The sequence below is a fragment of the Phalangium opilio genome, unplaced genomic scaffold, assembly GCF_054372755.1.
Source record: "Phalangium opilio isolate 3A_F unplaced genomic scaffold, DU_Popi_V2 ptg000041l_1, whole genome shotgun sequence".
In the NCBI taxonomy this organism is placed as follows: domain Eukaryota; kingdom Metazoa; phylum Arthropoda; class Arachnida; order Opiliones; family Phalangiidae; genus Phalangium; species Phalangium opilio.
This window is the reverse complement of record NW_028324165.1, coordinates 9,245,659-9,272,576: the sequence shown is the minus strand read 5'-3', so window position 1 is coordinate 9,272,576 and position 26,918 is coordinate 9,245,659. Positions and strand designations below refer to the sequence as shown.

General features: G+C 38.1%; 1 protein-coding gene across 1 annotated transcript in view; it reads right to left on the bottom strand.

Moving 5' to 3' along the window:
- LOC149679805 (zwei Ig domain protein zig-8-like) overlaps positions 1–23,661 on the bottom strand; it is a 329,518-nt gene extending 305,857 nt beyond the window's left edge. Inside the window, exon 1 of the mRNA XM_089835641.1 lies at positions 23,630–23,661. The gene's annotated coding sequence lies outside the window, so the exon portion shown is untranslated. The remainder of the gene's footprint in view (positions 1–23,629) is intronic.
- Between the last annotated feature and the right edge of the window lie 3,257 nt (positions 23,662–26,918).

Here is a 26,918-nt window from a genome sequence, read left to right as displayed (position 1 = left end):
TATTTCTTTTCTTTATTCAGTGAAGGTTATCTAAGTAAGACTAGTGTCTCAAGTTTGAATCAATGAGTGGGCAGTAGCCCCAGCCCCAGCCCTAGTAGGTAGGCAGGACATCAACCCCTCTTTGCAAGCCTTGGAAACCCCAAGGAGAAGAAAACCTTAAGTAAGAAAACCAGAAAACATAGGCGCACTCCTCTCATTCTCTCTCTCCCGTGAGAGATCTTCACTTCAAAGTCTCCATGAGAAAAAATGCCAGATGCTCTTATCAACTAAGTCCCAATCTATACGCCCCCCATGGCACTTTACACCAGTACCAAAGGCTATGGGACCTTCTCAACTGCCACCTACGTGTGTTAAGGGACATTGTCTATAAAGCCCTCACCTAAGTAACCTTTCTCTTTTCTAGAAGAAGAACCCAGAAAGAATACGCCGCGTAAAAATTTAAAAACTAGGCCTACCTACTCCATCCAAGTTGGGTCGTGGGATGATGGTTGACAATTTGACTTCCCGAACCGTTAGCCTACTAGTCACAGTTGAGAAGCCTTCGATTATTTATTCTATTTCCAATTCAATGTACTGTTTATTTTTCATGGACTGAATCTCAGTTTATCTTACTGCAAATGTCAATGATTTTAAGGCCCATTCACACTAGAGTAATATCAGGGATAGACTTAATTTTAGAAGTAGGAATGGAGAACGGGGTTAGTATTTACTTCAGTCCGACTCATAGACAACCCAGTATAGAGCCCCTCCCTCCAACACGTAACGAAAAGTTAAAATTATCTTATTGCATGGCTCACTTAAACTATACGTTTTGATGACGTTGCTGACGGGGACGGCGAAAAATACGTAATTACTTTTTTACCTCTGTCGCTATGACCCGCCTCTTCTTTCATACCCCCCCCGTCCCGTGGAAGGGGGTCCGGGACCTTGACGCGCGCCCACATTACCCAGTTCTCCATTCCTACTTCTAAAATTAAATCTATCCCTGGTAATATTTAATACGTTAACGTCGTTCGTTAAATTTGTTGTGATCGCGTCGGCTTTTGAATACTGAAATAGCTGATCATTCAAATTACAAACAAATAGCCTACCGCGCAAAGAACCATAAAACTTTCCATAATATCGTCTGCTAAAGCGTACATAACTCTTTCAATCAGGGTTGTTGATTTTTTTGATTTTTTTGATTTTTTCAAAAAAATCAAATTGATTTTTTTGATTTAAATCGGATTTATTTGATTTTTTTGATTTTTTCAAAAAAATCAAATCGATTTTTTTGATTTAAATCGGATTTATTTGATTTTTTTGATTTTTTTGATTTTTTCAAAAAAATCAAATCGATTTTTTTGATTTAAATCGGATTTATTTGATTTTTTTGATTTTTATTGAACTACTAGATAGTAAATTACCAACATGAAAACTTTTGAGTCAAAATTAATCAAAAGCAAAATAATCATGACATTTTAGCAGCTATTGGATATTGTTACTATTCAAATGCTTGTATAAAAAGACTAGCTTGACCGCTATATCATTTCCTAGCCTATCCAGCAAGACAAACTGGAGTTCTGGGAAAAACTTGAACTGAAATATACCAAAACCATGATTTTTTTTTAATTTTAGGTCTTTTCTAGTTAAGTTTCTTCTCGAGTTTCTTAAACTACTTCTTGGAATCTTAGAAAACCTTTTTTAAAATTAAAAATATATTCTTGATTTTAATCAAATGATTTTTTTAAAAAAATCGCTTGATTAAAATCATGATTTAAATCAAACAACCCTGCTTTCAATCACGCGTCAGTAACTTAGGCATGATCAAGTGAGCTATGGCTAAAGAAAGGTCACGCTAACGAAGTGGCGCCATCTCGACACTCACTGCCCAGACGAAATTGCAATATTTTCAAAATATAACCCGCGAATCTTTGACACGTGTCTAATTAATCGAGCCAAGCGACTTCACTGACGTGAAAGTAATATTTTAGTCCAATCTGAATGGTCCTTAAGAAATACACTGAAGTCCTTTCAAACGGTACTAAATACTTAGGGTTATATGAATAAGTTTTGAAGAAAAACTCAATATAACCTTTGGCAAATCACTTGGAGGCTCTGAACCAAAAAGAAGTGTATGGATATTGGCCTTAATTTAAGTATATAGTGATTGAGACGGATCTCATTCTCAGAAAACCAAACTTATGTTAACGGAAGTAGAAGTACTTCCTCTCTTCAGCGCTAAGGGGAAAGAGTTTTTAGGATCTAGGCAGTATACTTTCTACACTGTCTTAATCAAAAATTCCGCGGAGAGCTAGAGTAGACACACGATCACCCAAGGATTTCTTCTGACGAGAAAGAACAAAAAAATAATTATGGAGATAGATGTAATTAAGTACTTGGAAAAAGAAAAAGGGATGAAATCACTAAGGAGAAAACGCCAAACGCATAAATTTATCTTTTTCCTTAGCGAGGGGTACAGCAGTGAGCCCAAATAGAAGAAGGATCGGAGAGACCAAATTCTTAGTCAGCTCCGCCCCTTTCAAAACCAGTACCGAGCACTTTACTGGCTCGGTAATACAGTTCGGCACATGCGCAACAGAGAAAAATTTGTTCACAACCAAGGACGAAGTGCTCACTGTTGTAAACCGTCTAAACCTTTTCAATTTCCTTCTTATAGGATAAGATCATGTGACATCTTACTCCTCCCCATTGCGCCGAGGTAAGTGCGCGTGAGATACAGACATAGACTGTACCGTTCAAGTTACCTTCCCCCTTTGACTTACTCTCCTTTCATTGCTTAAATATTGTCCAGACTATTTACCGCCGAATTAAATTCAATAGTGTTTTACCCCTCGTTTCATTCATTCATTCGCTAGTACGCTTTCTTCCAGTGGTACAGTTCAAACATCAAAAGAAAGGTACACATACACACACCTATACTGTAGGTCGGTTGCACGCATGCACAGGATGCTAAAACCTTGTTATTCCTTCTTTATGTATGACTTCTCGTCAAAATTAATTTATTCCTGTTTGCTCTAAGGAGCGAGAGAGCGAGCAAGCAAAGACCATCTCAAGGTTTTTACCTCCAGACCCTAATTAAGAGCTCCTCCATTTCTAATATCATACAACCATCAAACTTACTGAAGAATATCTTTTCGAGTCTTAGTTAAGTTAAGTTGGTTGGCCTTATCCTAAGTAGGCTATGGTTACCTAATTATGGATTCCCATATTGTATGTATATACACAGGTACGTTTATAGAAACTCATAACTTGGAGTTACAAAAATTGGGCAGTTTTAGATGTAGATATACAAGGTGTTTCTGATTGATAAGTCTGTTGGCATAAATTAAGGGGGATGTTTGTTCTTTGGGAAATCGTTCGTTTTTGAGTCGAAAATGTTCTGTACTTCTATTTCCATTTTGTTTGCCACAAGGGACACTGTTTTCGAGTTATGATTTGACTTTAGTGTTTTAGGGATGACCCCTTGATTAAATTTAATTAGAAATAATTGTCTAAATCATTTTCTTAATTAAGTTTATTTAAGGGGTCATGCGTAAAATCCTCTTTACAATCTTGACTCGAAAACAGCATTGTCCCTTGTGGTAAAGAAAATGGAGGCGATAGAAGTATAGAACATTTTTGACTCAAAATCGATGATTTCCCAAAGAACACAGTCTCCCTTAATTTATGCCACCAGACTTATCAAAAACACCCTGTATACAGATAATTAAAAATTTTCATAATAATAAATTATAATTATTGCAATTTGTCGTATTTGAATTTATAAAACTGCACGGTATATAATAATTTTCAGCAAGAATAAAAGGCATTTTCGTTATATTTCCAGAGTATGTAAGCCGTTGGAATTGATAGGAAGACGGTAATGCTTAACTACATTTCCTTGTTTTAATGTTTTTGGGACCAATCAATGTTTGGAAGTCAAAATTTGATTAACAAAAATGTTCTAAAACCCCATGAATTTTCTTTGACGAAACCTCCACTACTTATTTTGACCCTAAGAACACACAACCCTTTAATTATGGCATGATAGACTTATCAAAAACACCCTATTTTAAAATTAAAAAAAAAGAAATCCTAAAACAATTCCTTATATATTAAGAAAAATTGGTACTACGCATCCTTAGCAATTCACACACAGTACTCGAAGACCAAGGGGAGACCAAAGCTGGTCAGAAAATCATTTAAAACCCTTTGGACAATTTGTGAAAAGCGGCGAGCGAACGCGAGGTGATGAATACAAAATTTCTCGAGAACGAGTAACACTTGTAAAAGGAACGTGTTCGCATTTACTTTAGTAATTAAGCTAAAACACAATCGTGTGTATATTTCATCTAATTATAATAATCCTCTTTAATACTATTCTCTCTCTTTCACCCACATTGTTACATCATTAACAGTTTGATCACGTACGACGAAAACAAAATGAAATGGGTTCTAATCCAATTCATAGAAAACCAGGAGGAATGCATATAGCTACTAGGAATAATTGTGGCCCAATATATCCCATGTTAATTTCTATGCGGGTTTTGTGGGCCGGGCTTGAGAACTTACAACACGTCACGGCTAATAATTCTGATGTCTTTCTAATTGTAATTTCATTAGTTGGTAATTGTGGCCTAATATATCCTATGTTAATTTCTATGCAGGATTTGTGGGCCGGGCTTGAGAACGTACTGCACGTCACGCCTCATAATTCTGGCCAAAGTCTTTAAAACTGTTACTTCATTGGTTGGTAGCAACGCGCAGCGAGATTGATTATTGGCCACGTAAAACTCGTCATACTAATGATAGCTCCTCCCACAAAGTAGGCCCAGATACGTTGAAAAAAATGGCACGTACACAATTATTCCTAGTAGCTGTATGTATTCCTGACCGAACAAATAACGAAAAGAGCCTCGAACGCTCGTTATGTAAATCCTGGAACGGAATTCGAGCCTTTTCGGTTTACCACGCGTTTTAAGTCGGCGGCGTTCCGTTTTGATTAATTTTATACGTTTGGTCGAGTTTAAAACAATTATTATTTATTAGGAGAAACGTTATTTGGTACTACATAGTAGATAGGGCGCGAAAGTGACGTCACACGTGTATACAGGAGTTTAAAAAGTAAGTGGTAATATTTTAAAATTAATATCGAATTAACACCAATTAAATAAATTAATACCGTGAATTTATTCATATATATTCTTTGTATTGTTGACGTCACTGTCAAAATAATTTTGGACTTTTCAACAAAGGTCAAGGGTTAACCTTTAAAAAAATTTAGTCTCATGACAATTTTTTCTGACGTCATTATTAGAGAAATCATACTAATTAAGGTCTCATCAGAAGTCCATAATCCCCCTCCCTGTGATGGACTCCTGGTCTCATGTATTCCATAGGTCTGCAATGTAGCATACTAATTTATTTCGTGAGCAGTGCGTTGATTTCCAAAATAGAAAGAAGAAAAAAACAACCCGATTAGTAAAGGTGTAACTAATACCTCATTAACATAAATTTAATTAATTTCGATTGGATAATTCATCAAATTAAGCGTACAAGGTTTTTTACACCCTAAATAAAAAACACCGAAAAACACTGGTCCTCCAATGTATAACAACACCTATTATAGGCTAACGTATTAATAATACCACCAACTATACATACAGGGTGTTCATCCCTAAAACACTCCAGTCATAACTTATGTTAGGGGAGGGATAGATTTAATTTTAAAAGTAGGAATGGAGAACAGAGTAATGTGGGCGCGCGTCAAAGTCCCAACCCCCTTCCACGTGATAGGGGGGGGGGAATGAAAGAAGAGGCGGGTCATAGCGACGGAGGTAAAAAGGGATTACGTATTTTTCGCCGTCCCCGTCAGCAACGTCATCAAAACGTAGTTTAAGTGAGCCAATAAGATAATTTAAACTTTTTGATACGTGTTGGAGGGAGGGGCTCTATACTGGGTGAGCTATGAGTCGGAATAACTGAAGTAAATACTAACCGTTCCTACTTCTAAAATAAAATCTATCCCTGTTATTACCCTTTTTGGAGAACACCCTGTATATTCTAATTGTAGCGGTAATATATATTAAGAAAAAAAACTAGCAACGTGAAAAACAGTGAAAAGCACTTACAGCTTGTCAAGTTATGAGAAACCACTAAACTTGATCAATCGTTTCCCCGTTTTCATTTTAGGCCAAAAACATTTCCTTTTTACATTCATAACGCTTATAACTTGTAAATGAGAAAACGTATGTATAAATCCAAATCAAGATAGCACGCTAATCTCGAAATAATTGACCAAACTAGTGGCTTAGCTATTTAACAGCAAAATCTGCCATTAGTTATGTAACATGAGTCTTCCCAGGCTAATCCTTTTGTCAAAAGAGATTAAAGTTACCTAATATCTAAACCAAGCTGTAAAAATAACCCCTTTTTTGGCCTCCCATTAAAAGTGTAGCGTCATCTAGACCAAAAACAAGGAGAAAATAAGCCTATATTTCTTTCAATGTTAAATACGGCTGTTGCGAGCTATTGTTAACCTGACCTGCGGGGCAGGGTGGTCTCTCAGATCTCTCTCAACTACACCACCGAGGAGAGAGCGTGACTGTTTTTAAAACCGATTTCGTGACAAGAGGCCCAAATCACGATCCTTTCTCGCCATTGCATTGAATTGAATTAAAGGGATGCTTGCAATATGTAAAATTCTTACAAATTTCGCCAACTGTTTTAACATCGACAACCAATTTCGCCAACTGCTATAACCTCGACAACCAATTTCGCCAACTGCTATAACCTCGACAACCAATTTCGCCAACTGCTATAACCTCGACAACCAATTTCGCCAACTGCTATAACCTCGACAACCAATTTCCTCAACTGTCACAACCTCGACAACCAATTTCCTCAACTGTCACAACCTCGACAACCAATTTCACCAACTGTCACAACCTCGACAACCAATTTCACCAACTGTCACAACCTCGACAACCAATTTCACCAACTGTCACAACCTCGACAACCATTTTCACCAACTGACATAACCTCGAACATGGTCCATAGCAGTCTGACACAACCTCTAGCGGTGGAAAATAACCCAAGAAGGTAATCAGATCTCCCCCGCCCCTGTGATGTTTACTTCTCTACTGGACTTAGAGGCCATAATGGTAAGTAACACGTGGCTTTCCTTGCTAAATCACCTTATTTTTATTAGCCAATGATCAAAGTCGAGACTCTCTCGTACTAAATCCAACCTCTCTTAGTTTTAAGTTATTCTTTTTCATCTTCCCTTTAAGGTACAATGAGAAAGAACAGTTCTGGGTTTTAGCCCTGATGGGCCTGAAGAAGTAGTGACGTGAGTAACTTCCAAGCTTTAGAAAGCTAAATTTAGTTTTAGTACTTTCCTTGGAAAGTAAGAAGTCGGTCCCGTGTGTCCCCCCAAAGGAGCTAGCTACCTTCTTCTATACTTTTACGCTTATTTAGTTCGTAATTAAAACAGGCACGGAACTCATTAGCATAAGAAAAAGACAAAAAAGGTCTCTTTTCTTCTTCCTTTATCTTTACCTTTTCTTTTATCTACACTCGAGTTAAGATGTTTTTTACTCGAAGCTCCTTAACAGAACAGAAACCCATGGAATCCCATACTGTTATAACTTCACCAGAATCTCAGATTTCTTAATGATAACTCTACTTTATCTTTCATGCTATTTATTTCCACAAAGGGGTTTTTTCAGTTCCCCCTAAATAGAGACTGAAATACATCCAGAAAGAAATGCGACTATGTCGTCTGCTCTGGAGTCTGAACAGGTAGTAGCGACGTGATCGAAGGGCCTTTTGATCACTAAAAAATAATTTTACTTCTTTGCTGGCGCTCGGCTGAATTACGAAATCCAGGTATAAGAACAAAGACCGGTATTCGTTTAGTAAATTTGTATTATATAAAAAAATTCCTACGAGGCCTATATATTCAGCTAGCCTATCTTGCTAACTTTGGGGATATTTTCGTCGACGTAAGTGGACGGCAAATACACCATCCATATAAGACTCCAAGAGTCCCAGGGAATCGAATTAGCACAAGAGGGTATACCCGATTTTACCGTTATTACAAAAAGGCACGTTACGTATTCCGTCATATCAAGAGCGAATACAAATAGCAGAAAGTGAGGAAAGGCCAAACAGTGGAAGCTCGACATCCATTTTCGCCAACTGTCAAAACCCCGACAACTAATTTGACCAACTGTCAAAACCTCGACAACTAATTTCGCAAACTGTCATAACCTCGACAAGTAATTTCAAAAATTGTCTTAATCTCGACAACAAGACTGACCAACTGTCTTAACCTCGACAACAAGATTCACCAACTGTCTTAACCTCGACAACAAGATTCACCAACTGTCTTAACTTTGACAACAAGATTCACCAACTGTCTTAACCTCGACAACAAGATTCACCAACTGTCTTAACCTCGACAACAAGATTCACCAACTGTCTTAACTTTGACAACAAGATTCGCCAATTGTCATAACCTCGCCAAGTAATTACACCAACTATCATAACCTCGACAACTAATCTCGCCAACTATCATAACCTCGACAACTAATTTCGCCAACTGTCATTGATTGATTTCCAGTCAAAGTGCGTAAATACATCCTATTATTTTCATTTACCTTTGGTGATAATGAAAACCGTCCGATAAAAATCGCTGTTTTTGCTTCCTTATTCGAAGTCTGAGAGGTTCGCAAATAAGAACGGATGAAGGAAACACGACTTTCTCCCAAAGATCCTCGTGTTTCTTTTATTTGCGAATTCGTTCATACATTATTAGCCGCATACGCGCCTGTGCTGGAAATGTTCAGACTTAATTTCCGTAAATTAGAAGTAGATCAACCGACGATATTCATTGATTTGCAGAAAAAAATTATAATAGATTTTCGTGAAACAGCACTGCATTTTGTATTTCAACACGGTTGGACAAAACGTGATCAAATAATATTTAGATTTAAACTCGACTTCTAATTGCAAAAAAAAAGAGCAAATATTAACGATATGACTTAGCACGTTCCATTTTTGGGAAAGATCACATCATTAAACCCGAGAAAAATTGATAAAAGATATATAGAGAACTTAATTAAAAACCCCAAAACGGAAAATACCCTCGTAACTCACTCACTTCATCACAAAAAAAACTTCATCATAGTTCTACAAGATCAATCAAGGTAGGTAGCTTAGGCGATTAAGTCAAAAAATACCCTAGATTTCCTAGAGCAGAAAAAAAACGCGGCTACGAGTGTATATACATATGTGCAGAAGCAACCGACAACCATTTCCAGGAAACGTATAACAAAACTCGGACGTGGAGAGATATAATAGGAAATAGAGACATATATACATACCCCTACAGGAGTGGAAGCTGAAGCTATACCCTGCCTGCAAAGTCATCAACTAACCCGGGCCAAAGAGAAGCAAAGATAGCGCCAAAACTTGAAGGAATTACTTACAGGAGCTTCTATAGACCCCTATCAAAGGTCAGGGGGTAAAATAGAATCTGGTGTGTTGACCAGTACACCTTGTTCTCTTGAAGACGGAAGAAACAAATTAAGATATGGATGTCTTCAAAGATTACGGACCATCCAAATTTGGTTGTGGACTGGTAACTATGTATGAAGCCCTCTCTATCGTCTTTGCATCCATATAACCAATCAATGTTCCATCTTAACCCTAAATTGAGCAGACGATACTGAGCCATGGCTTATAAAAGAAAGCCTGTTGGATTTGTTGCCTACGACAAAAGTTGACTTAGGAATTGACAAAAGTGACTAGTAAAGAAGATCAAGATAAACAATAGACCATTTCGATGGAACTATGAGGGAAAGAAACGTGGGTAATTAAAACTTTGCCTTCCATCTCGCTTTAAGGCGCCTGCGCTGTAGTCTTTTCGTATTATGAGAGAGCGCATGCCGAGACGCATGGCAATGCATCATCCCCCTTTCATGTCCCGATACTAAAGGTTACCAACCCCGTCTTTTTTACATAGAAAAGGTCATGGTACCCAACATGAAGTCCGACCCACTAACGAAAGGAACTCTCCAACCTCCATGTTTAATTACTCCAAGATTAAACCCAAAAAGGCGGGGGCGGTGTGTGTATGGGGGCGAGGGGGTAGAGATATTAGGGGGTTTGGCTAGCTAGAGTCATCATCGCCCCGTGGCCGAAAGCAATTAGGCTTGTACTAGGAAGATGGGGATGGGGTGGGGCACACGTTGTAGGATAACATCTACACCAGAGGTAATACCCCCTACATCACCATTGCCCAATGTTACAACTATCCCAGGCTGGAAAACCGCTCAGGAACACAAGGATGATAGGTGATACATCCTTTACGGTATTTCCCCTAGAAAACTATTAGCGAGAGACGATTGCCCCCTTCGTTCGTCCCCCCACGGATGGGAATATAGCTGGAAAATGACTGTTATACGCCTGCCTTAAGGACTGTTAGTCTTAATGAAGGTTATGATTTCATAAAGTCCCCTTAACGACATCGCGATGTACACGTGCTGGGCAGGACTTTACGCGCCAAATTAGACTAATAACGCGCGCTCGGGTTTACGTCATTTTGCATGGCGTCTCTCATACTATTGATAATAGTAGTGTTTCATTCTAAAACAGTGAGTTATCCTTATGGGGTTTTGCGTGTGTCGATGAATTAGGCCTAATTTCGGATTTGTAGGTGTGATTTTAACTGTCTAGGGACGTGATTGGTTGATTGATTTAATGTCGTGTGCGTGGTTTTGCGTTGTGATGTGTGTCTGTTTGGTTAAGTTTGAGCTAATGAGCCAAGAACTGATAATACAGCTGGGAACTTTCGAACAGAATTCGGTTTGTTGTAGTGCCATGATCTCGAGTGTTTTTCTTCAATTAGCTGCCACTTTTGCGAGCATAACGACTCGGTGGGTTGCAACGAAATTTTCAGATTCAAATTCCCTGACTTTTCCAGGTTTTCCCTGACCTTTTTAGACAATTTTCCCTGAAATTTTAGGCCCAATTGTCATTGTTCTAAATATAACACAAGAATTGCGTTTAAATCGCATTTTTGAATATATTATGTAAAACGTAATGGTGGCCGCCATTTTGGTGTCAGGTCAAACATGATCTCGCTAAAAAGGTCCCGTTTAAAACATCACCCAACTGGATGGTAGAACTGCCATTTTAAACCAAATTCCTTGACTTTTTTCCCTTACTTTTTTGAAACAATTAAAATTCCCTGATCTTTATTGGCCCATTTTGAAATTTCCAGACTTTTCCAGGTTTTCCCTGACCTATGACAACCCTGTCAAAGAATATTAAGATCAAGGACTTACTAATTATTACAAGAAGAACTAATTCCGAATCGTAATTTCAATTTTCTAAGCCTCGGTAACATAATTTGTAATATTGCGACCAAGGCCCGGCCAATATTTCAGCTTGTATTGTTGTCTTTATAACACTGTAAACTTCACGCAAAACGGCAGGTGCTACATGCGTACCTTAAAAACGTCAAACTCTAACAGTGATAGAACGATTCTTGAACTTAAAAGACAAAAAAAAAATGGTAGGAAACAAAATCGATGCCTTTAAAACCCTAAACAGGGACCAAGGCCCAAGGAATATAAATTCTTGAAGGTCGAAAACTTTGGTAGTAGTTTTGGGGGTCTTTGGGAAACAAGCACGAAGGGTATAACCAAACCATTGGGAGTCCCTAAGCCTTTATAAAAACCTTTTTTCTCTTTCGAACTGTTGTGATCACACAAGAAAATCTTTGGCCTACAGGAATGAAGAGTGCATAATGGGGAGTGCGTTTATCATTCACTTCATCTTCCAGCGTAAGTAATATCATAAGTTTATCGAGATAACTAGTTCGAGAACGACACGCGAGAATTGATTGACTACACTCGGTGGTTAATTTTGCAGGACTTCCATCTAGCTCCTATTTAGTCCGCATTACTAAGCCTTTGACAGCAGCGCCTCACCAGGCGTATATTGCTTTACCTCGAATCTATGACCTACTTCAATCACTTCAAAATTACAAGCTCCAGTTTCTAAGTTACCAGTGACAAACTTATGGGGGAACATATCTTATAAACTTATGGTTATATATTTTCCAAGAGCTCACTTGGGTTTATCAAATTTTCACTTTAACACTCACAGCGTCAAGAGAGCCAAGATTACTTTTTCAGACACCATTTTCCAAAATGGCCGCAAATTTTAACTAAAATCTCTACAACTGTCCTACGTAATATATTCCAAAAATATACAAAATTTCGATCAGATAGATTAAAATTTACTAAAAATTAAACTTCAAGAAATCTTGGTAAAATTTCGGTGGAATCAGTTGGAATTTACAGCAGAAACCTTTCATTTTTGATCTGCCATTTTCAAACATGGCCTCGGATTCTAACAAAACTTAAAAAAACTACGAATATACAAAATTTCAATCGGATCAGTCGACTAACTGATCAAATAACAACGACGAAAGAGAACCAAATACGGACGAACCACATCACTCTTACTTGTGTCCTCCTTCCGGTGCATTTTTATACATCCATATAAAAAGAACAACATAAATCTTTTTGTATATAAATATACATATATATATATATATTCTAAGATATAGCGAATGGTAAGTGCCTCGAAAAGACTTCCTAAAAACATCTCGAAGCGAGTTTTTTCCCATCATATAAAAACAACTCAAGTTTCTCATACCCTAAAATAAAAACAATAGAAATATTCCTATTGAAGCCGAGAGAGAGAGAGAATGAGAGGGAGAGAGAGAAAGAGAGAGAGAGAGAAACTATTGAAAATGCTCTTTTCACAAATACATCTTGGCAGCGAAGTATCTCGCCAAATATTACATACAAACTACAATAGGCACTAAGCCTTTGCCGTTATAGCGTTACACTAAAAGCAAGCAACATGTAGTAGCAAAAATGTTGCAGACTTACTATTTTTATTACTAGGTCTAGAGAGAATCTAATTTAGCAAACGAAGTTTTAGAATTTATCCAGTTTTTTGAACAGTAAATCCATTGCAGGGAGCCCAGCCAAAATTTTAAAAAATGAGAAACTGTTTTCCGGAATTATAGGATTTTATAGGAGAAAAAATGTATGTATTTTTATAGGAAAATATAGGACTAAAATGATGATCATATAGGGTCTTTGCGCGTGACGTCAAGTTGCCTTCCCCCTTTCCTCTCCCCTTGCCGGCTGCCCGCTCTGGCCACGTTAGGACGACATGTTGACATCCCCTGAAAACCGGTTTTCGCCCCTATTTCTTCCCCCTTTTTACTCTGGCGGAAACACCCTATATAATACTATTTTGGCTTAAACTATGTAGGAAAATCTTAGAAAAAAAATGTCAAACTGGATTTTACTTTGAAAATTCAAAGGAACTTAATTAAAATTTAATAACTAAAAAATGCTGAGCGAGCCTTTGAAGCAATTTCGGACATGTCTAGTTAAATGTGATCTCGATCACAAAAGCGCCAACTAAATTTGATGCTAAACTATAAACGAAAACTTTCCAAACTAAGTCAAAAAATATAGGGGAACTTCTAGGTCATACCTTTCATGAAATTATAGGATAATATATAAGACAGGCTAAAAAAATATGGGATTTTATAGGAATTATAGGACCTCCCTGTATCCCTTTAAAAACCCTTTCTCTTTTAAACACTTTTCAAAAGTTTAAATCACAATGAAAAATCCTCTATAAAATATTCTTTGACAAAATTCTTTGCATTCTGTAGTGAGAGAGTGGTGCAAACATTTTTAGGAGAATTTCTTTTTATAGGCAAAAATTTTTTCAAGAATATTTTAAAGAGCGATGTGCCCAAGGGATTTTCTTTCTTACTTACTCTCCTTTACTTCTTATCTAGGACGATATAAGACTGGTACAAGGTTGTTAAGAGAGATTCTGCCCATACCTATAGGAAAAGTCCCGTAGCAAGTCCACTAGGAAAACCTAAAAACCGCTATACGCCGCCCCATCACATGTTAAATAACTCTGGAATGAGTTCCATACAAAAAGGTACTGGTCAGCTTTGTCCGTTGTTTTCGTTTTATTTAGGCCTTGAGTAGCAAATGGATCCTACAAATTAACGATTAGCGTTAACTAATATCAGAAGTGAGATGAGACTAGAAGTGGAGGGCTCTAGCATTGGTAATAGATCCTGGCATTAGTGAACAAATTTGAGGATTTTACGCCGCTTCAATCGCGCCTACGCTAGAGAGAAAAAAATTGGTCGAGTTCCAAAAACATTTCCTATCCCCTTCCCCTCAACCTAAAGCGGCCGAACACGGACGCGGCTCCTTGAATCTAGTTCGGCCATCTACCACCGCGAGCGTCTCACGTTTTGGAGAGAAAATTCAGAAACCGCTACTAGAGGGCCAATCGTTCTTCTCTTATCAAGAATATTCACTTTCGCCGAGTGAAGAATTTGGTTGGCTCAGTACTTCTGTTCTCATCTCACTTCTGCTAATATATAAATGGAACGGTCATTCAGTGAACTCTCTGTTCAAACTTGCAGGGATGGCCAACACGCGGCCCGCAAACCTAATCTATTTGGTTCGGTAATGGTTTTGCTATAAGACATTTTGCTGTCTGGGCCACCTTAAATCATAACTGTAAAACATTGACCCGGACGGCAAAATTGTAATAGAAGTTACATTTTTGACTAAAAATCAGCTTAATTAATGCTGGACTTATCAGAGTGTATATAATCTTTGCATTTGGTTAGTTTTCCCTCATTATATAAGATTGGAACTTATTGGAAAGATATTTAACTTATGACTCTTGTATATATCGAATTTCTTTCAACACTCAATAATATAGGTATAATATAACCCTTTTCCCCAAATTCAAATTTACTTCACTATCTAAAAGTTTCGTCGACAATTCGAATATTTTTTTTAAAGTTCACTTTTGAGTAAAGGTATACTTAACACCGTCAACGTTAAAGAACATGTGTTCAATTTGTGTCACCAACCCGATGTGAAACCGTAACTTCAACTCCCCGTTACCAACTCCTTTTTAAAAAAAATTAAAAATTAAAAACATCAAACAACAAAAGGAAAACAAAATGCAGCAAGAAGATCTCAAAGAAAAATATGAAATAAATAAAAGAAAGAAAGAAAGAAATGAAAGGATTCCTTGAATTTCTGGAAAACCTTTAAGAATCTATTAATAATAATAATATGATTAATGTCTTGGCTTCATTTTCAGAATAAGGTAAGAGAAACAAACTCCTCCTTCGGAAGTTTCGGATATCGGGATGAAAAGGAAAGGATTCTCACGCTGTGGGGGTGATGACGAAGGCACGAAAGCAAAGTGCATGACGCGTGGAGGAAGAAGGTGATGCCCCCTCCCCCCCCCCCGCTGGAGGACAATCGAAATCTATTTTTGCTTTTCCGCCATTTATTTCTGTTTTTCTGAACACGTAATAACAAAATAAATTAGAAATAACTGAAAGTGAGACAGTAAAGACCAGTTCAGACTACAGATTAAAATCTTTCAATGGTTTTAAATAAATCTAAGAACGTTATTGTGTCTTTATCAAAAATTTAAATTCTTATAGAAAACATATGAATTTTTTTAATGGGACATTGTTGCAGTAAAAACAACTATTTGGCGAATATTTTTGTCGGTCTATTATAGGATTTTATAGGAGGAAAAATGCGTTTCTATAGGAAAATATAGGAATAAAAATGTTCATATGTAATACAATTTTGACTTAAACTATGTAAAAAATCTAAAAAATAACAAATTGGAATTTACTTTGAAAATTCAGAGGAACTTAATTAAAATATAATATGTATAAAAAATCCTGAGCGAGCCTTTGAAGCAATTTCGGTCAAATCTAGTCAAATGTGATTTCGATCATAAAAGAGTTAACTAAATTTTAGGACAAAGTTGATGCTAAACTATGAACGAAAACTTCCAAAACTAAGTCAAAAATATAGGGGATATTATAGTCTGACCTTTCATGAAATTATAGGATAATATAGGACAGGTTCAAAAATATAGGATTTAATTGGAATTATAGAATCGCTGGGCTCCATGAACGACGTAATAAGATGTGATGCAGTTTATGGTATGATGATTTTAAGCGCAATTTTGTCAAAGAAACTAAATTTCGCTGTCCTTGGTTGGGAAACGAAAGCGTTTCTGACTTCTGTTCCAGTAAAACATCGAATCGCCACGTGAACGAGCGAAGATACAGACTAAAGGCCCTTTCAAACGGTACAACTTTTGACTCAACTAGATGGGTCAAAATGTTGAGTCTGGAAAATATGGTCAGTGTTAAATTTTTAATTGAGTTATTCAAATCAAGTGAGCTCATCTAATAGATCCAAGAGGTTGAATCGTCTGAACAGGCCTATAGCTACTCAAATAAAAGACCAAAAAAAGCAAACGACACAACGCATACAGCAGCATGCAGGCAACTAGCTCCATCGTCATTCTATCCTAGGAGTACGATTCCTACCAAATGAAACGAACCAAGCAAGAAAAAGAGGTTCTGGAGCAAAGCGAGTATAGCAGACGAAAAGGAAAAAAAAAAAGAAGACTACCTCAGATACGCATTTTACTTTCCTCTCTATATTTATAAAGAGACCCATCTAGAAAATTCCGTCAAATCAACCTGACAAACAACATTAGTAAAAACCTAACTCGCAATAGTAACCCCTCAACCAAGACTTAGTTACTCCATAGTTAACATGACGTGGGTGCTGTTAGAAGAACCTAACGCAGTAGCGCGTGGAAGCTTTCTCGTTATCAGACATTGGAAGCGTAAAAAAAGGCGGGGGAAGCTCAAGATGAAAAGATGAATGAAGGGATGTTAACGGAAAAGGGGGTTAGAAGGGTGAACGGAATAAACAAAATAGGCTTCCACCGTATTAATTAAATCAAATTGAATACACGCGTAACAAAAGGGCACCCTTGTCTCAACTCAAGCTGGAAGGAAATCACGTGATGTTAAGTTACGGGATGGCGCGTGCTATTCCTTGGGATAGGGTATTTTCACCATAATTCTTTCAGGCCTTTGGTTATTAAATCAAGTCGAGATTAAGGATATCACACTTCTTCGAGTAGCTAATGCTTGCCTACCTTGAATCGAAAAGGTCTTAATTGAATTATATAATTTACTTTATAGGGTTAGAGGTGCACTTTTAACTCTCATTTTTTAATTTTAAATGCGTATGGGTTTATGAGATGCACATTCATGGGTATTTTAAGTGTTGGGTTGATGAATGTTACATGCAAAATGTACCATTTTTTATCTTCCATAGGCTGCATTCAGAGGCACTATGACTAGAGCTATAACTATCTGATACCAGAAGGGGATAATAGCAGAAGCGTGACACTCTGTATCCTCTTAATACTTTAGTTATGTAACGTGATTTTCCCTGGCTAGGGAACCCTTTTTATTAATTTACTCTCCCACTTATCAAATTTAATTCAGATGGGTATATAACAATCGCACCACCGTGCTAGGGTGAATTCTAAAATTACTGTTTGGTATTTACTAAATCCTCAGCAATCAGTTAACCCACAAACCTTGATTGTCTTGACGTGATGGGACAAAAATGTCCACAAGGGCATGCATGCGCCTTGGTTGGCAAATAGTTAAGCAGCGCTAATAGAGTAATGATGAGGGGGAACTATTTACATGGCGTATGTGATTCGGTTTAGTAACCTTCAAGTGCACTCCAAATTATAAGCAGAAATTAAGTAACAGAAACGTGTGAAATTGTTTTTCATATCTTTGCTTTTAACATTAACAACATCAAAGTATCGTTTGAAAATGCTTTATTGTTAGAAAGGTAAAAAGTCCGGGCGCAAAAAAAGGAATTAGACAACAAAACACAATACAACACAACAAGACACAACCCCGCCTTGTACCTATAAAGGTGTTGTTTAGAAGTTGCAAAAAAATGGCTTTAAACATAAATAACTCAACAACAAAAGGTAAGCCCGAGTCTGGCATGGCCTCTTTATGTACAGCTGCCGATATCGAAGTTTAATCGATTATTTAACACCACCAAACCGATTTTTAATGATTATTAACCTACCGATAAATCAGTAAATTAACCTCGAATCAATTAATGTGTAAAGATCGTTAAATTAAGCTACCATATCGATCACCGACGCCGAGATCAAATCGGTTTGTGCAGCGTACCATCAATGAGAAGTACGATCACACTTTTTGATATCACGTTACTTATACTACATCTGAGCTAAACTTCCGAGGAAAAGCGGAACTACAACGAGATAAAAAGACTGGGAGCTGAGAGAGAGAGAGAGAGGGAAGCATCGTCTTACATTTGTTATCAATTTCTTTTCTCTTCATTTATTTTCTTCTTTCGCGAAGAGAGATTCTCTCTCTCTCTCTCTCCCTCTCTCTCTTCCCTTTTCTCGGGAGTCGGACTCTTTTTCTATTTCCAGAATCATTTTTTATTTTCTCGGAGTTCATATCACCGATCAAAAAAGGCAAACCGGGGGGGGGGGGGAGTCCAGGGCTTAGCTGCAGTTTCAAATCATTGAGTGGACAAATGACTCGAGACTAATGTTGTTACATTTACCCATCTTTCTCTCTCCAATCCCCCAAATCTATGATACGATATACCTAGCATGCACTTCATCGCTACGTTTCAAATTGGCCTTTAAAAATAAATCACAATCCTCGTTAATTTTATATTTCATTTTCCCCATTTTTTCCTTTCTTTCTTTATTTTATTCAGGTTCGGAATAGATAGTTGCATTTAAGGCCCGTTCAGACTAGAGTAAAATTTATAAAATTCCAGTTAATTTCATTTCTGTCGCTTAGGTATGTTCCAGCGTGGGAAATAACCAGTTTAAAAATTGCCTGGTCCAGTTTAAAAATTAAATCGGAGGGGGGTCAGTGGTCCACGAGACCACTAAGAAAATTCAAGGGTAACCAGAGTCCGACATTAACTCAACTATTTTAAGTATCCACTTCTTTAGTTTAGCAGACGACGCGCCTTGGTCAATGGTCATGGGCCAGTTTATTTATTCCAGGCCAGGGAGTCGCTGGCGTAATGTCCAGTTTTAAAAAAATCCTTATTTCCCACCCTGGTATGTTCATTTCTCTGTTCAGACGCTAGAGCAGACGACTTAAATTAAAACGAGTAGCGAGGTGATTTTTCAAATTAAGACCTTTGAATATACAAAAATAGCTGTTTATCCAAAATGATCTACCGCGCCAATTAAGAATCCTAAAACTTTTCATAATATCGTCTGCTAAAGCGTAGGTAGCTAACTCAATCACGCTTCAGTAAGGCATTGAGTGAGCTATGGCTAAAGAAAAGGTGCGCTAACGAGGTGGCGCCATCTCGACACAGCATTACGAAGCTGAAAAAATTTAAACCATAAACCCGCGAATCTTTCACGTAATCGTTGACACGTGGGTGTAAGTAAAGCGAGCAAAGTGACTTCACCACGACATGAACGTAGCATTTTAGTCTACAATCTGAAAGGGCCTTAACCCTATCCATAAGTCCATATGGGTCTTCTGTACTACCGTTCTGGTACTACTCCATTTCACCAGTCTCCTCCAAGATACAGAGTCAAAAGGGGCTCCTTTGCATGGTAATGTTAAGAAGGGGTAAATAGTAAATACCGTTGGAAACCCAACCTGGTTAAGCCTCCAACACAATACAAGACAATTCATCTATTCAAAAGAGGGGTTAGTAATAATAATACCTAAAACCGGACTTCCATCTCTGTTATACTGTATAACATAACACGTTTACACGCAAACATATCTCGAAATCCAGTCATTCTGTAATTCTGACAAGGCCCTCGTTTTCCTGTGGGTGCTGGGTCTAATTTTAGCCCTTCGTTTTTGGCAACGGGGGGGGGGACCAAGAGAACCCCCCACAAAAAAGAGGGCCAGTAGGTTAGAGAAATATTTCCTCGACGACAATATAAGACGTAATTTTAGAATGAGTTATAAATGAGCTTAGCTTCTAGGCGGTGCAAGCTATAGCTAGCCCCCGTGTTAAAAGATTTACAAGGAGTTAGGATCATCAGATATTGACAGTTCCCCAGCTTTGGGTGTATATTTGCAATATGGGAAGTTAGCATGAGGTGCCACTACCCTATAATGTTCAGGGGTTGTAAAACGCCAAAAATACTACTCGATGAAAAGCTCTTAAGGCTGACGACTCGTGTTTGTGTATGTCTTATGTACTTGTTTATAGTTTTACGTGTTTTTACAACTCAACGAAGATTTATTTGTTGAAATATGTTTCTCCATTTCAATAAGAGTTTCGACTTGTTAAAGGGGTAATTTAACGTGCCATAAGTTCATAAGATATGTTCCTCCATAAGTTTGTCACTGGTAACTTAGAAACTGGAGCTTGTAATCTTGAGTGAGTCATAGATTCGAGGTAAAGCGATGCACGCCTGGTGAGGCGCTGCTGTCAAAGGCCAAATAATGCAGACAAAATAGGAGCTAGATGGAACTTAAGTCCTGCAAAATTAACTACCAGAGTGTAGTTAATCAATTCTCGCTTGTCGTTCTCGAACTAGTTATCTCGAGCTGTAAGTCTCTAGCATTACGAAGTATAGAAGTGTCATACTTATCATGTAACATATCTTATAAACTTATGATCGTATACAGAATTACATTTATATATTGTATTTAAGTATTCATTTGTAGACCGAAAGGGAGATTTCACTATAGATAATGTGCAAAACAAGTGTTGCCTGTCATTTGTGACGTTTGCAATTCAACCGCTATCTACAACAGATACTGAAAAGCTTGAAATTCTGTTCAATTCAGTTCCAAACTTGCAGGAGATGCTCTAATAACAAATTACTTGCAATCCTGAAGCGCATGCGCAGTTAAAGTTAAGAAAAGGGGGAAGGGAATTCAATGTTTAAGTTTACTACCATAATCGTCTCCTTTACAAAAACGAACGAGGTACAACAACAACTACTACTACAACTTCTACTACAGACCAGGTCGAACTAATAAATACTAACGGGGCCAGGACTAAAAATTCAAATATCACCGGAAATAAACTGAATACTTCCTTTTAATTTACTTCCGAGTGGCAGTATAGTTATACCCCAAGGATAAACTTTTCCCCGTTATAGGTAAAGGTGTCTCGGAAAAGGAAAATTGGGTAAACTTCCTTTGGTGGTGATAAGAATAGGAATCGGTTTTTATTTCGCCTGATATATTCAAAGTGTCGTAAAAAACTACAATGAAGAAGAAGCTCCAGAGAGAGTGAGAGAGAGAGGATGAGAGAGAGAGAGAGAGAGGAAGAGAGAGAGAGAGGAAGAGAGAGAGAGAGAGAAGAAGAGAGAGAGAGAGAGGATGAGAGAGAGAGAGGATGAGAGAGAGAGAGGAAGAGAGAGAGAGAGAGAGAGTCTCCCTCAATTGAGAATACACTCGAATTGAGAATCTTTATCGGATGTAATTTTGGTTCCTGAAGAATATTTGCTTTTTATATTATAAGAGTGTTTTTTACTTTTTTTAAATAAAAACCCCACTCATTGCCTTGCGGGTTGTTGGTGCAAAATAAATATTTGTTAAATCGTTGTTTTGGTTTGCTTAACGGGGGAAAGGATACAAACTACAATTTCCTTGCAAGATCTAATAGGAATTGGAATATTTCAAAAATACGTTGTTATTTTCATTTTTTATCCTGATCGTGGGTATTGGTTTGACTACTGCTACTACACAGTCTGATTTGAAATTAGATTTTTTTCAAACTTGTCCATGGGGCCAGTGACCCCCTCCTAGCGTCCAAAATAGTAAACTGGTTCTTAGGTCCAGTGACCCCCTTCTAGTGTCCAAAATAGTAAACTGGTCCTTAGGTCCAGTGACCCCCTTCTAGTGTCCAAAATAGTAAACTGGTCCTTAGGTCCAGTGACCCCCTCTTTAGCGTCCAAAACACTAAATTGGTCCTTAGGTTCAGCGACCCCCTCTTTAGCGTCCAAAACACTAAATTGGTGCTTAGGACCAGCGACCCCCTCTTTAGCGTCCAAAACACTAAATTGGTCCTTAGGTTCAGCGACCCCCTCTTTAGCGTCCAAAACACTAAATTGGTCCTTAGGTTCAGCGACCCCCTCTTAGCCTCCAAAAATACTAAACTGGTCCTTAGGTTCAGCGACCCCCTCTTAGCCTCCAAAAATACTAAACTGGTCCTTAGGTTCCGTGACCCCCTCCATAGGTCCAACATAGTAAACCTGTCCTTAAAACTGGCCCCCTCTTAGTCTCCAATTTGCAATTTATAAACTGGTCCCCAGTATCAGTAATATCCCCCACTTCGTGATATTAAAAAACTGGTCCAAGCAATCAATAAACTGGTTTTGCACCTAGCTGAGTACCCGTGCTATTTCCCAGACTGCAGTGCTTCAAGCACTGCCTCTAGCGGCGTTTCTTGGCGCCAGGTAAATAACCCAAGAAAGTGACCTCCCCGGCCCTGTGGTGTCTGGAATTAATAGAATGATGGTCTATGCTTAAAATTTCCAACCTATTTGCACCAGAAACCCAACCCAATGAAGCATAAATCAACATCATAACACCAAAACATCAGAAGATCAAATTAACATACCTTCGCTCAACACAGTAGACCGTACACAGGTTTACACGAGTCAAAAGCATTCTCAAGTAACCCTTTAACAATTATATACATAAACACACATCTCTTTGTAGCTCCCCACAAAGAACCTCTTAAAGTCTATATGGCTAAGGAAAACAAACTAGGCCTACGTCCATATTGGGGAAAAAGTTGTTATTCATGGCTTGAGACGAAGGAAGAAGTGAAATTCGCATTTGCTCAAAAGCATGACACGCTGTTGAGTGCAGGCTAAAAACCCAGATTCCAATCCGATCGGATTGCCGTCTGTCTAAGATGGCTTTAAATACCCGTAAGAAATCGTTTAGATCCCTACAGTACGAATTAGTTCTAAGTTAAATTGTCGTTTCCTCGGTGAAATAAAAACTGGGCTATTTTTGACCTCATCTTTATTCTATCTGCTATTCTTTTCAACTGTATACTCATACACAGTCTGTTGAGAATTCCTCGTTCTCGGAGGCCGTGGAAATTGTTATACCTCTATCTATTCCTGTAGATCGTGAGAAATTCGTGGGCCACGGCAATGTGCAACGTTTAAGAACATTCAGTATTAACCCTAAATAAAGCAGACGACACTGCACCCCCATTTTGAAACGCAAGAATGGTTTTCCTTACACAATAACAACGATAAATATCAACATATTGATATGAAACATAGATCACTTGATTGTTATATTGTAAGGTAGATTTCTTTAAAATTTGGCTTAAATCGGGCTCCAACTTAGAAAATGGCGGACATAATACCCCATATTGAAAAAATTTATTTGAAGAATTAACCCTAACACAATTACTGTCGTAAATTTCAACATGTTGATATGAAATGTTGACTGCTTGATTGTTATATAGTAAGGTATATTTGTGTAAATAGGCCTTCATGTTGAATAATGGAGGTCATAATAATAATATAAATGTTTGAGGCGATAGCACTCGTAATTATCGACCGATTCATACGAAATTTCTAACACACACTCATTATACTGTAAGAAAGAGCTGCAAATACTTACAAAATAATTTTTGGTATCCTGACGATCTCGAAGATAGCACTCACTCGCGAAAACTGAAAGTTCACATAATGTTCGAAACTGATGACCGTAACTCGCGAAAACCGAAACTGAAAGTTCACACATTGTTCGAAACAGTTAACCGTAACTCGCGTTAAAATCACACAAAGTTCGATTAAGATAATCCCTCAAAGATCAGCTATTTCACCTCCGGATTTGCAGATTAGGGTAAGGGACTAGAGGACGCAGCGCTCTGCAGACCTGAAACTTTGTTAATGCGTACCTGAAGATTCGCAGCCTATAGGGTAAGGGACTATGGGACGCAGCGCTCTAACTTGTATGCTTGTAAATGCGCGCGCAAAACAGAAATTTGGTACTCACTCGTTTGTTGGTATCCCGATGAACTCGTAGATAAACCGTAAATCGTGTTGAGTTGAAAGTTCACACAAAAGTTCAAAATTAGTTCAAGCACAACCCGATTTAAAAACATCGCGGAAAAACTACGCGTTCGGAAACCATAGTGAGGTCATTTTAGTCTGCCTGAAAGTTGATTGGTTCCCGCGATCCTCCGTGCAGGCGTGCACTGGACCGCCAAAATCTTGATCCCACGCTGATGGCCAAACGTGGCCCATCGAAGAAATTTAAACCATGAATTCATGACCTCATTCGGTCAAATAACGACCTGAAATTAAAATAAACATGATTTCAGATAAAGATCATAAATATGCATTAATACGAAAAATTATCGATTACACAATAATATTCCTACGAAAACCCAAACCAAATGTTTATAATTATCTACTCCCCCTCTGTATACCCTCTTCGCAGTCACCCACGAATTTCTCAGGCCAAATACACCACCACCACACTCCCTTGTACTCTGTTTCACTATACCGTCAAACTCGTTAACGATCTTTTAGAACTATTTCTTTTCGCCGTTCCGTTGTTTCGACAAATGTATCCACTTTTTTTTCCACCTTGGCCAAAAAAAGAAAGGCGTGTTCTTGGCTTGGTATACGCGAATGCTTTTTAAAGCTAAGCCTTGTCATTAATACCAATCTATTTCATCTTCTTCTTTTTGGAGGGGGGGGGGCGCCTTGTTGATGTCTTAATGCACAAGCGAAAATTTGGCAAACGTTTACCGTTTGACTTTCACGATACTACACGTAACGAGTTACTAGCTTTAAACGGTTAATTACAAATGCGTTAATATATATAAGGCGCTTTAACTATTTCTTGAAATTAAGGCCAGGATTAAACGGAAATAGTTAGGCAAGCGCATGAGGCATGCATTCGAGGTTATAGAATATTAATGCTGTATCAAAAACACTCTGCATATTTTAGACCATCGCAACACTGTAATCACTTCCTGTTATTCACACAAATTTGTCTTCGATACAACCAGGGATCGATTTAATTTAAGAAGTAGGAATGGATTAAACAGTTAGTATTTACTTCAGTCCGACTCATAGAACACCCAGTATAGAGCCCCTCCCTCCAAGACGTAACGAAAAGTTTAAATTATCTTATTGGCTCACTTAAATAAACTACGTTTTGATGACGTTGCTGACCAGGACGGCGAAAAATAGTGACGTAATTCCTTTTTACCTCTGTCACTATAACCAGTCCGCCTCTTCTTTCATACCCGCCCCCCTAGGTCCCGTGGAAGGGGCGTCCGGGACTTTGACGCGCGCTCAGATATTACTCTGTTCTCCATTCCTACTTCTAAAATTAAATCTATCCCTGATACAACTAACCTAAATCAGACCAATCGTTTCTTACGTAGAGAGAAATTTCCTGGTTTTACTTTTTTATTATAATTAAACCAACAATAAGAGAGGACCAAAATAAAAACTAGCTCTAGGGAACTTCTAGAGACGAAATTTAGCGCAAAATCTCTGGGCAGTTAAAAGGCGCTGAAGCGATAAGTTGCATGGGCCACGCAGGAAGAAGAAGAAAAACGTCATTAATTCTTCGCACGTGAAGCTTGATGCCGAAATTATTTAGACTCGCGCTCGTGTTCAAAATAAGAAGGCAACAATAGCGGAAGCGAAGTGTTTCCCATCCCTAAAAGTTAGAGGCGAGATAGACGCCATCCCAAAAAAGACAAGCAGATTTTGCTTAGATATATTAAACACGAGCGGTGATCATTTCAAATATTACGGAAGTAGCCATGCAAAATTATTATTAAACAGTATACAGGGTGGTGATTCTGATAAGGGGGATGTTCTTTGGGAAATCGATCGATTTTGAGTCGAAAATGTAACTTCTATCGACATTTTGTTTGCCACAAGGGGCATTGTTTTCGAGTTATGATTTGATGGGTGTTTTAGGGATGACACCTAAATTAAATTAAAAATCGTTGCCTAAATCAGATTCTTAATTAAATACGTACCAGGGATAGATTTAATTTTAGAAGTAGGAATGGAGAACAGAGTAATGTGGGCGCGCGTCAAAGTCCCGGACCCCCTTCCACGGGACCGGGGTGGGGGGTATGAAAGAAGAGGCGGACGGGTCATGGCGACAGAGGTAAAAAGGAATTACGTAGTATTTTTCGCCGTCCCCGTCAGCAACGTCATCAAAACGTATAGTTTAAGTGAGCAGCCAATAAGATATGATTTAAACTTTTCGTTAGGTGTTGGAGGGAGGGGCTCTATACTGGGTGGTCTACGAGTCGGACGTACTGAAGTAAATACTAACCGTTCTCCATTCCTACTTATAAAATTAAATCTATCCCTGTACGTACATTGACAATTAGTTTATTTCCCAGGACATCTCTACCCCGGTCTACGTCGGGTAGTTAGCAATAGCTAACCTATAGTTATTTATATTCTATTCACAAGTGTTTCAATGCAAAACTGAATGATCCTATTACTTCCTACTATCCCTTTAAATAAAATATCGCGTAAAGTCAAGCCACTTTCAGTCAAATTTGTCACCATCTCTGGTACGTCGTTATAAAGCTTGTCTACTGAAGCGAGTTATATTACAAAGAATAAAAAAGAGTAAAGCTCAAAAAATTTCCCGCTAAAAACGTTCAGAGACTCAAAATGCGGCTCACGCCTTTTGAGCAGATTTATTCTCATGGCGAAGCTCGAGCAACCAACCCGCAACCTAGCTCCAAAGGTTTCTTTAGGGAGCGCTCAACCAAGGCTTAGTGGGTATATTCTTTAAGATCCTTGTACAAAGTTACTTTGTTCGTATCGTGATAGTTAACGAAATAAAACGAGGGGGATACCTAAGAAATTAAGGCTGTCACTTGGTATTAGGCTAAATACACACGGTCAGGTCG